General features: G+C 52.6%; 1 long non-coding RNA gene across 1 annotated transcript; it reads right to left on the reverse strand.

Moving 5' to 3' along the window:
• Positions 1–6,555: 6,555 nt before the first annotated feature.
• On the reverse strand, positions 6,556–9,526 carry LOC123380815. Its single transcript, XR_006587039.1, has 3 exons — positions 7,690–9,526; positions 7,347–7,402; positions 6,556–7,127 (listed from the first exon to the last, which is right to left on the reverse strand). It is a non-coding gene; the product is annotated as an uncharacterized LOC123380815 (long non-coding RNA).
• Between the last annotated feature and the right edge of the window lie 265 nt (positions 9,527–9,791).

A 9,791-nucleotide genomic window follows, 5' to 3' on the forward strand; every position in this document is an offset into this window, starting at 1 on the left:
AGGAAGGTGCTAGCATTATCGCCCTTTCGCCCCTGGAGCAAACGCTCAGAGAACAGAAGTGACTTGCCCAAGGGCACCACGACGCTGAGGACCGAGCCCGGACTCAGAGCCGGCTCCGACGGACTCCGAGGCCGGTGCTCTCTGCCCCTCGTAACCTTTTATCACCTTTCTGCTCCCACGCGAAACATGGGACTGAACGCAGAGCAGGCACTCGATAAGTATCTGTGGAACTGAACACAACCTTAAATTCTCGTTGCGTGAGTGAAGTTCTGCCACCGAATACAAACCAAACCGCCCCAGTGATTTCCAATGCAAACACCACCATCCGCACCGGCATTCTGATGCACTGATGTCTTTTGTTTTTTGGAGCGGTTTTGTTTCCTTCTGCAATGAGAGTTGGCGGCAAGGAGGTACACAGAGTCCCCCAGAGAATTGTTTCTGCACAGCATTTCAGATGTGAGGCGGGGAAGCATTCTAGAACAAATAGGTTCTGGTTATCACAACACCACGGAGAGGGAGGTGGGCAAGGACTCGGGGTCCCAGTTAACAGGTGACAAGACCCAGGCCCCCAGAGCCAAGGGACACGTTTGAGGTCACTCTGAGAGGGAGGGCTCACACCAGCTGTCTCGACGCCCAGGCCGGGACAGGGTGCAATTCCCCGGCTCCTACCACTTCCAAAGGGGCCGGCTCTGAACTCCATGGCCGCATAGGAAGGATAGGAAAACGGGTGGCGGCCGCCCTAGATCAAAGGGCCAGGCTCTGAATCCTGGCAGAGACCAAAAAGACACACAGGCCTGTCATCCCTGCTCGCCTCCCCTCGCCTCTCCTTCCCCATTTCTGCATGCAGCAGGCGGATAATCAGAGCATGCAGACTGAATCTCTTAAAGCCACGCAGCTTTGCAGAGGGAAGGGAGGGAACGTAGCCGCCCATATGCCCTCTTGGCAGGTGATGACTCTGACGGGGCGTGGGGTTCTCTCCCCTTGCCACGGAGTGACGGGAGACCCACTCACCCCAGTCTCCATCGGAAAGTCTGGAAGGGAAGGAGGTGTGGAAGAGTGGACCCAGCCCCAGGCTGGAAGGTAAAAGCCCTCTGATCCTTTGACTTCCTGCATGACCTTGGGTAAATCGCACCTTTCTGAACCTCATTTTCCCATTCATCAAACTGGATTCATACTACCTTCCGGCACTACCTCTAGGAGTACATATCCATCTCTAGAGATAAAATGATGACACTTAGCATTGTACTTGCTTTATGATTAGCTCCCCAGCCCCTGGTCCTGACTCAAGCTGTCCAAGGCCTGTTCTAAGGGCCCAGACGTCAGTTGCCCTGGTCTGGGCCAGCAAAAGGCCAGCCTGGATGACCAAGTGTGGTTGCCCAGGGCAACTGGAACCAGATTGCATCCCAGGGACAAGGTCAAGGCTCAGCTAAGAAGGGAAGCAAGCCAGTTTCTCAGGAGCAGTATTAAGCATCAACACAGAAGGGAGATGAGGCAGGGGGTCAGGAACCACAGAGATGAGTCTGATCAGGAAGCTGGCAATGGGGCAGTGAAGCCAACAGCTCAGGAAGAATACTGTGAATGAGATCCAGGGAACGGCCACCCAATACAAGGCCTGGCAGGCCACAGAACATGGAGCAGGCTGCCAGAGGTCTGGGTGGCCAGAGGCTAGAGGGAGACAGGCCTACGTGGCCACGAGGAGATCCAGCACCACACTCTTCAGACTGTCGTTGAATCCTGGGTCAGTCTGGGAACATGGTGCCCAGAAATTCTGTGTGCATGTATTTAGTTATGTCTCATCTTGTTCTTAGGAATATGACTCAAAGCATACACAGATCCATCAGGAATTTACAAAGATACCTAAAGTACCACAGTAAAGCATAAATTGGAAATTGATAGGAAAATAAGAAACAAAACAGGACAGGACATTAAATAAGCCAGAAGTCCGCCCACTTCAAAAACGAGGATGACAAAGTCCTCAACGTTGTTTCAAAAGATTAAAATTTCAGATCTGAGCTTCCTGGCAGCAAGTGCGCAAGGAGAAACCTGGTCAGTTACACTATGTCCACGAAATAAAAGATAAATGTATAAAGCCTAATATTTAGAAAAGTCATAACTGCCTCTGGTTGCAAAGCAGGAATTTTTCCTGGCAGTCTTCATTATAAAATTCTCAGAACAGACACAAAGACAAATCTCATGGAGAGGTTTTCTGGGGAGTGAAATCATACAAACAGACAATTCAATAAAAGCAGTCCTACAGGGACCAAAATAATGTGCTGTGGAAATCATCCTCTCCTGGCCTGGCTTAAGGCACAGGCAGACGAGGCTGCGATATTTTGAGTAAGTACCATTACTGCGATCGCTGCTAATAGCGTTGTTGTTATTTATTTATTTATCTACTTACAATTTATTTGCGCAACGTCTATTTATCAAGCACCCAATTAGTGCCAACGTTGTAGGGGGGCATTAGAGGGGCAGTGGCGAGTAGGACAGACCTGGACCCTGGCCTCCTGGGGCTTAAGGTCTTGGAGGGGAACCTGTCATGAACCAGTAACAGACTAAAATATCCTAAGGGTCTGACAAGGAACCCAAGGCACAATGGGAAGACCCAGGAAAGGACTGATGCTGCAAATCAGGGAAGGCTGCCTGGAGCAAGTGAGGCCTGAGGTGGGTCTGTTAGGACAGGCAAACTTGGCCAGGGAAAGACCTAGCAGGAGAAGCAGCAGTGGCCGGAGCACCCCCAGAAGTCAGGATGCTAAAAGCCCACGCTTCCCAGAGCTGCCGCTGGGAACGGCCTGGGAAGGGGCCTCAGAGTCCAGGCCTGGTTGAGTTGGGCCCATCATCCAACCACACTGTCCAGACCAACTTCACGCAAAACTGAAGGGTGCCAAGCCTGGAGCAAATACCCCAGTGCCCTCTCTGGGTCTTTTCAAACCCTAGGTGGTGCTCCTACCCTCTTTCTCACCGGTTGGCCCTGCAGCCCCAGACTCAGGGACACGCGTGCCCCCTGAGTTGTTCCCAGCCAGGCAGACCCAGCCTGGAGAGGAGCAGCAAGCGGTCCTACGGCCCAGCCACCCCAGATAGGAAAACCAACTGGATCATTCTAGAACTGAAAGGGCCCTTGGACACCGGCCAGCCCAATTGCCTCATCTTAAAAATGGGGAAATCGAGCCCCAAAAGGCGGAGGGAGTTATCCAAAGCCACATAGGCTGGGATTCCAGAAGTCCAGAGGCAGGAGAACAGGAGTAGGGAGGAGACTAGGTAAGTCAGCCAGGAGCACTAAGGAGGCAACACCGAGGAAACTTCCAGAAAAGGCCCAACAGGCCTGCCCTGTGTGCATGTGGACATGGCCTAAGGGGCCAGAGAGAGGGTGACTCCCAAGATAGTAGTAATGGACCACTGAGTTCAAGTCACTGCTCTTACAGTAAACCCTCTGGCATGGGTATTTGTCATCCCTGTCTTCCAGACTAAAGAAACCGAGTCAAGTAACTTGCCCAAGATGTCAGAGTAAGAAGGAGGGGGGTGGGGATCACGCCCAGGAGACCCCGAGGCAGACACAGGTCTGAGATCTGAGGAGCTCATCTCTGAAGGGAGTGGGTAGAGGAAGCTGAACAGACAGCACCCCCAAGAAACGCAGGGCTCCCCAGTCTTATACCCTTCCCTTGGAACAACGTTTTGCCCTGAGAGTGTGGCCCAGCCAGCTGTCCCAGGGGTCGTGGGGGAAAGAGGCTCTGTGTAGGACCCCTCAGGTGACCGCATTGGCAAGTCCCGGCTGGCACAGCTGGGCTGGCTGTCCACTGCAGCATGACTAATCGCCTGAAAACTTAGTGGCACAGAACAGTTTTACTCTGCCCCCAGTTTCCGTGGGCCAGGGGTATGGACAGAGCATAGCACGGATGATTTGTCCCAGCTCCACGACGTCTGGGGCCTCTGCTGGGAAAACTCCAACAGCTGGGGAGGTTAGATAGATAGCCAGTCTCCGCAGGGACTGGTGCCTAGACATGGCCTCTCCACATGGTTTGGGCTTCCTTACAACATGGCAGCCTCAGGCTAGTGATTCTTTTTGCTTCTTATGTGGTGGCTCTGGGCTCCAAGAGTTCTAGCCAACAAAATGGCAGCTGCATGGTCTTTACTGACTTAGCATCACTTCTGACATCCTCTGTGGGGTAAAGTCACAAATCTGCCCAGATTAAAGGAGTGGGGACATAGACCCCATTTCTCAATAGAAAGAGTATTAACGAATCTGTGGCCATGTCTTTGAAACCACCATAATCGCCATGGCGGGCCAGCAGCCTGGTGGGGAGACAGCAGGGACCCATCGCTCCCTGGCAGATTCCCAGAGGCTACGGGAAGTCATGGCCAGTCAGGGCAGACCCAGGACTCGGCCAGGGACACAAAGTCCTCCTCCACCTGTGCCACTGGCCCCTTGCACCCCACCTTTGACTCAAGCTCTCTCCTAGAATGATCAAGTGATCATTGATCACTGATCCATGATCAGGCACTCCCAAAGGCAGACTTCAAATCTCGTCTCTGCCATAGTGGGATGACCCTGAGTGAGTCCTATGACATCTCAGGACCTCCGGGCTCCTTCTCCTGCACGACGGTGGATGCTTCCTCCCTCCCAGAGTTCTGAAGAGGACTGGAAGAGAGAACATATGCGAAACCCAGACACCCAGGAGGCTCCCAGCGAAAGCTGGTCTCCTTCCAGGGAGAATGGGGTGGGGTGGGGGTGCCACATGCAGGGAGAGGATCTAAGGGCCTGACTCACTAGGTTCTCTCCCAGGGACTTAACCAGAGCAGCATGTCTGCACTTGAAGCTGCAGCAAGCACCTCTTGGGCCTGTGGCTCCTGGCTCTAATTACAGCTTTCTGGACATGTTTCCTGTTTGAGAGCTGGCAGGGCACCCTCAGAGGAGCCACAGATAATGAGCAGCTGGCCACAGAGCCCCCATCTGTGAGGGCACTGACCTGGGGCAGGCCCGGGCAGGCCCACCGAGGAAGGCAGAAGGCCTTCAGTCACCTTGTCTCAGTCCTGCCCTGCACACACACACACATGCACACACGTGTGTGCACACATTCACACACGTACATGCACATGCCTGCACACACATGTGCACGCATATATAAACACACACGCACACACATGCACACACGTGTGCACACACACGTACACACACATACACACAGGGCGACCACCATGGCCACAGGATTTCCCAGTCTGCTTGCACAGCTCCAGTGACAGGGACCTCATTACCTCACAGATAGCGTGCTAACCTCCGGACAGCACAGGCGGTCAGAAGCAAGTCCCAAATCAGGACGAAGCCTGCCCTTCAGCTTCCAGCTATCAATCTTCGGACCCACCACAAACGAAACAACATGGGAGGAAAGGACACAGTCTCCGGGGGCAGGAGGAACCGGGTTCAAATTCTGACTCTATCACTTTTTAGGTTCTACAGGCTTGCTGAAGTCCTTCCACTTCTTAGAGCCTCAGTTTCCTCATCTGTGAAATGAGAATACTCGTACCCTGTACGGAGGGAGGATCGGGGTGGGGGGGTGGGGTGAAATGCCACAGCACACGTGGAAACACCTGGCACACAATAGATGCCAAATAAACGTTGTTTTCTCCCCCTTCCCTCTTGGACACTTTGCATTGGGTGGCTTCTTTAGGCTTAGAGGCCAGAGACATGTTCAGACTAAAGCAAGGGACTGTCCCGCAGAACCAGTAGTATGCCTGGAGAAGCAAGGAGGCAGAAAGCCATCTCCTCAGCTATACAGCAGAGCCTCGTGGCAAGCTGGATGGGCCTGGGGTGGGGGGCAAGCTTACCCATTTCGGCTAGTGCAACTGAATGTCTGCCGAGTGAAGGATAGATGGATGGATGGATGGACAACTGAGAGGACAGTTTAAATAAGTTTCTAAACAAAAATACTAATTCAAAGGGATATTTGCCCCATGAACCTCAGTGAACCCACATGTTTATTGCAGCATTATTTACTGTAGCCAAGATGTGGAAATAACCTAAGTGTCCATCAGTGGATGAATGGATAAAGAATACACACACATATGCGCGCGTGCGCGCGCGCACACACACACACACACACACACACACAATGGAATATTACTCAGCTGTAAAAAAGAAGGAGACCCTGCCGTTTGCAACAACATGGATGGACCTAGAAGGCATTATGCTAAGTGAAATAAGTCAGACGAAGACAAATGTCACATGACCTCACTCACGTGTGGAATCCAAAAACCAAAACAAACAAAAGCCAAGCTCATAGATACAGAGAACAGACGGATGGTTGCCAGTGTGGCAGGGGGTGGGGGACAAAACGGGTGAAGGGGGCTCAGAAGGCACAAACTTTCAGCGGGAAAATAAATAAGCCATGGGGGAGGGGATAGAATAAATAGCATGGTGACCGTAGTTAATAAAACCGCACTGACGTTTGAAAGTTACTTGGAGAGTAGATCTTAAAAGTTCTGATCATAAGAAGAACAAGACAAAAATTCTGTAACTGTGTACGGTGACAGATGGTACCTAGACCGATTATGGTGATCATTTTGTAATATATACAAATATTGAATCATTATGTTGTATGTCTGAAACTAATATAATGCAGTATGTCCATTATACCTCAATAAAAAATACATAAATAATTCTAAGTCTAGGCAGAAAACACCCATCCCCCCTTTCCAAAAAAATTTTTTTAAGTTTATTTATTTTGAGAAAGAGAGAGAGAGAGAGAGCACAAGTCGGGGAGGGTCAGAGAGCAGTAGAAACAGAATCCCAAGCAGGCTGTACATTATCAGTGCAGAGCCCGCTTGTGGGGCTTGAACTCACGAACCGTGAGACCATGACCTGAGCCGAGATCAAGAGTCGGACGCTTAACGGACTGCGCCCCCCAGGGGCCCCCACCCATCCACTTTTGATGTCAGCCCTGCTAGATGTCACATTTTTGTTGAGAAATTGTGTAAGCAGTGATTTCTAAAATTTGTAAGCGTCAGAAGAGGCCTCGTAAAATGCAGATTCCTGGGTGCCACCCACAGAGATCTGGGGTAGAGCCTGGAGTCTGCATTTCTACCCAGCTCCAGGTTGCTGCAGCTGCGCTCCACAGGCCACACTTTGAGAAGCTCTGGAATGAAGCAGAACAGCTGATTTACAACACCCACCAGGAAACAGGCCTGTGGCCAAGATGGGGTCTCCTGGCCTGGGGGGCTTTGGCAGGCAGGAGAAGGAAGGGGCCCCTCCCAGTCCCAGGATGCCAAGGGAGACATGACATGCACCCCCACCTTCCCCAGATCTTCCCCCCACTCCCTCCCAAACTTGGAACAGCCAGCCTGGGCTCTCTTACAGGCCGTGATAACTTCATTAGGTCCAGAAGATCGCACCTCCCTATAGAGGTCCAGCCTGCACAGAAATCCCAACAAATAGGTGAGATGGGCAGGGGCCAGGTGGGCCAGGTAGGCCAGGCGCCCACCACAGGCCTTCCGGCAGGAGGGAGAACTCTGGAGAGAAGGGCATCTAGTCTCCTGGCTTCCCAGGCATACACACATGCATGCAAGCATGCACGCACATGCAAATATACACATGCAGGGGAGGGAGGCCCAGCCCCCTCCCCCAGACACCGTCCTCACTGAGGGCCCCGCGGCTGACGGTAGCCGAGCCAGAGTTCAGGACTCGGCTCAGGCACTAACCTGCTGCGTGGCCCTTAAAGTCACTTTCCCTTTCTCGATCTGAGCTTCTCTGCCTGAGGTGGTTGGACTGGCCTTGCCTACGGAGAGAACTGTTATCATGTGAGCCACGAATGTGTTCATTTATTAATTCTTGTGTTCAACAGATGTTTATCGAGCAATTCCTATGAACTCGGATCTGAGCTCTGGCACGAGACAAAGGTGGAATGAAGCTGGTGCTTCGTGGAGATGGCCCCGTTCTTCACACCGGATGTTTCACCTCTTGACTCTCATTGTGCCTTCATGACAGACCTGTGAGCTGGGCGTCCTTAACCCCACCTTGCAGATGAGAAAACTAAGGCACAGAGTCGATGGCAGAGCTGGCGTTCAGACAGCCAGTGGGCCCACAAACCGCCGCACAGCCCTGAGACCTCTGTCCCTGACCGGGCCTCTGGCTCTCTGCTGGGGTGGGGGTCGTTCCACCTCCAGGACCCTCCCACCCCCACCCCCACTGAGGTCCACCATCCCCCAGGGAAGCGGAAAAACCGAAAGCCATGGGAGAGACTGGCCCACCCAGCCCCGGATTTGGGGACTCCAGGCTGAGCCAAAGCTTCTACTACATCTGCCCCCCGGAGGGCAGTTCCAGGCCAGGTGGCTCAGACCCTCTCTTGGCAGTAGGGTCTGAATGCCCGGCGCTCTCAGAGCTCCCATCCCCACTCACCCTGCTCGCCACTTACCCCCAGGGTCCATACACGACCCAAGCAGCACAGCAAGCCCTTACAGCAGGCACTAACACAACCCAGCACCAACAGAACAAAAGAGGAGACAAGTTCTGCTGCTGTGCACTTACCCACAGTTTTGCAATCCAGAAACTAGAAGGAGGCTATTTCAACTTCCAACACACACAGGAAGCTTAGCGTCGCTATGGAAAATAAACTTTATTCTCAGTTGCCATGCAGGGTGGGAGTGAGCACCGTGATCTTTCGAGCGCTTGGGGCCCTGAAGGTCTCGGTCGGCCTTGGCCCCATGCCTCGCTTTCCCACTTTGAAGATGTGCCCAGTCGTTTCCCACGGCCTGGGAGACTCTCCCTCTCCCCTCTGCCTCTCCAGATACACCCATCTGTCGTGGCTCCATTCACCTCCTGCGTCCTCAGGAAGCTACTCGAAGCTCCACTGGGCACTCCCAGGTCCCACGGATCCAGTTCCAGCTCCAAGAATCACTGGGCTCTTGGACCTAGTGTCCTGCCTTCATGTGACTGCTGGGATCCTATGGCATTTGTCAGGTTGTAGAGAAACCGAGCACTACCAGGAATCCTGCAAGGGCCACATCAGGGACAATCTAAGACACCGGTTCTTCCAGAAGCTCTGCGAAGTTAGAAGGCATTGTGTGCCTTATACACTCTCTCTCTTTTGGAAACAAATATACAGAGAGGTTTTCTAGGGGCATCAACAAACTGAGTCCAAAGGCAGACATGAGCACCCAGCTGTCTTCTCTTAGGTGAGTCATTAAAGAGATCTGCAAAACACCCAGAAGTGATGCCCCTCCTGCACTTTTTCATTTCAGAAAGTAGTTATTTTTCATGAAAATATATATGTTAATATGTAATGCTTTGTCCTTGTTCTTCAAGAATAAATATTTTATGATTTCTCGGCTTTAATTTCTAATATGGTAAATATCAATAGATACAACCACATAAACAAAAGCCCTTTCAAGTCTCCAATAATTTTTCATAGTGGAACAGGGCCCTGAGGCCAAGTCTGAGGACGGCTGGGAGAAGGGAACGCGCCCCTTCCCCACAGCTGAACAGACAAGGGGTGGGGTCTGACCATCCAAAGGCACGTGGGGGCGGGGGGGCCTGGCAGGGGCCGCCTGGCAGGGGCCAAAAGAGGTCCCGGGCTGCAGACCTTGAATTGGGAAGTAGGAAGTAAAGTGGGGGCGAGGGAGAGGCCGAGAGGGGATCTGGAGAGAATCCGAGAGGAGACTCCGTGGGATGGCAGCCGCATCTATGAGGAGCAGGGCCTGGGGGTCCAGAACAGACATACAGAGAGGAAGAAGGGAACTCGGCAGGTGATCTGGAACCGAAAGAAAGAAGCAGAGAGATAGGAAGGAGGCCCTCTGGGGGGTGA

Source organism: Felis catus, chromosome D2 (assembly GCF_018350175.1).
Source record: "Felis catus isolate Fca126 chromosome D2, F.catus_Fca126_mat1.0, whole genome shotgun sequence".
Taxonomy (NCBI): domain Eukaryota; kingdom Metazoa; phylum Chordata; class Mammalia; order Carnivora; family Felidae; genus Felis; species Felis catus.